This window comes from Frankliniella occidentalis, unplaced genomic scaffold (assembly GCF_000697945.3).
Source record: "Frankliniella occidentalis isolate FOCC.00 unplaced genomic scaffold, Focc_3.1 Scaffold4, whole genome shotgun sequence".
Classification (NCBI taxonomy): Eukaryota; Metazoa; Arthropoda; class Insecta; order Thysanoptera; family Thripidae; genus Frankliniella; species Frankliniella occidentalis.
Window position 1 is genome coordinate 163,768 of NW_026267134.1, and position 1,384 is coordinate 165,151.

Genomic DNA, 1,384 nt, shown 5'->3' on the forward strand with positions numbered 1-1,384 from the left:
CGCTGCATCCCCTTCCCCTCCCCCTCTTTGCAACCCCCAGCCCAGCACGTCACATCCAGTTTAGAGAGAATACGGATGAGCGGGCAACAACAACAACAATAAACAACGGCCAGCAAAAACAACAACAGCCCTCTTCCAAAAATGACAGCTGTCTGCGGGAGAAGATAGGGGCGGGGCGGGGGGCGGGTTAGGGGCCGGCGCCACGGGTACCACGGCTTTAACTACATTGGGAGATCAGTGACAACACCATCACAATCTGATTGGGGTCTCAGTGGGGGTGGCAGGTCCCCCCCACTCACTTCGCCCCCATGCTGCTCCATCTGAAAGGGTAGTGCTTTCTCTTCTGTATTCTGCCCCCCCCCCCCTTTTTCTCCGGGACCCCAGTCAATACGGACACTCGTCTACTCCAAACGCTGCAGCAAAGCACACCTTCCCCGACGTCAAGCAGACTTTGAGAGACCTCTAAGAGGATGAACGTCAAAACCGAACAGCCAACGGCGACACAGCAGGTGGTGAGGAAACAGGGAAAAGGGAGAGCGGGTACCTCAAGCGGTACTGTGAAGGGCAGTGCGAAGAGCACGAGGTAGAAAGAGAAGAGGTACGCTTTCTGGCAGTTGCAAAAATTTCCAAAGCTCTGAGGTCAACGTCAACAGGCGGCAGAGGGCCTTAGCGGCGGCGCGGCAGCGGTGACGGCACAGCCGCAGGATCATTCGAAAACACATACCACTTCGCCTTCCTGCAGGCGGGGCCCCCGCGAGGGTCCCCAGAGCAGCTCGCGGACGTGATCTGGAAGCGTGTCATGTGAGCCAAACGCAAAGTCTTGTTGGGCAAACTCGCGTCCGCGACCCGAGGAAAGGGTTGGGCGGAATGAGGAGGTGGATTGGAGCGCGGCGGGCGGGGTGACGTTCGACGAGACCCGGGTCGCATTTGCATGGATTTAAGAGGTTTTTCGTCGACGAGCAGCAAGAGGCGGTGGTGGTAGCAGGATGGGAGGGGATGAGGTCGGCGGCGGGAGAGCGAGAGAGAAAGAAGACGAGTGGGCAGTAGGGGAAGGGGGAAGGAAAGTGAGGGGGCAGCAACAGCGACGGCCCCGCAGCAGCAGAGCAGCGCCGCTGACCTGGTAAGAGTCGTCTTGGGGGGGACTTTGAGGTGCAACCTGGCGCACTGAAACATTCACGGGTCTCTGCCGGCGCGCGCGCAGGACCACGTGACCCCCGCGCGCCGCGCCACGCCACGCCGCCTGAATTCTGCATGCATGGCGGTTCCAGGCACTACGGCGCGGGACCCGGGGAGGCCCCATACGGCGGGCTCGGCCCTTTCCCTGCCGCGCCCCGCCACGCCACGCTGGCCGAATACGAATGCGTGGACGAGAGAGAAAGTGGGA

At 61.1% G+C, this 1,384-nt stretch overlaps 1 protein-coding gene across 1 annotated transcript in view; it reads right to left on the minus strand.

Moving 5' to 3' along the window:
* Positions 1–1,384, minus strand: part of LOC113218351 (uncharacterized) — a 191,687-nt gene that overhangs the window by 34,075 nt on the left and 156,228 nt on the right. The gene's annotated exons all lie outside the window — the stretch shown is intronic.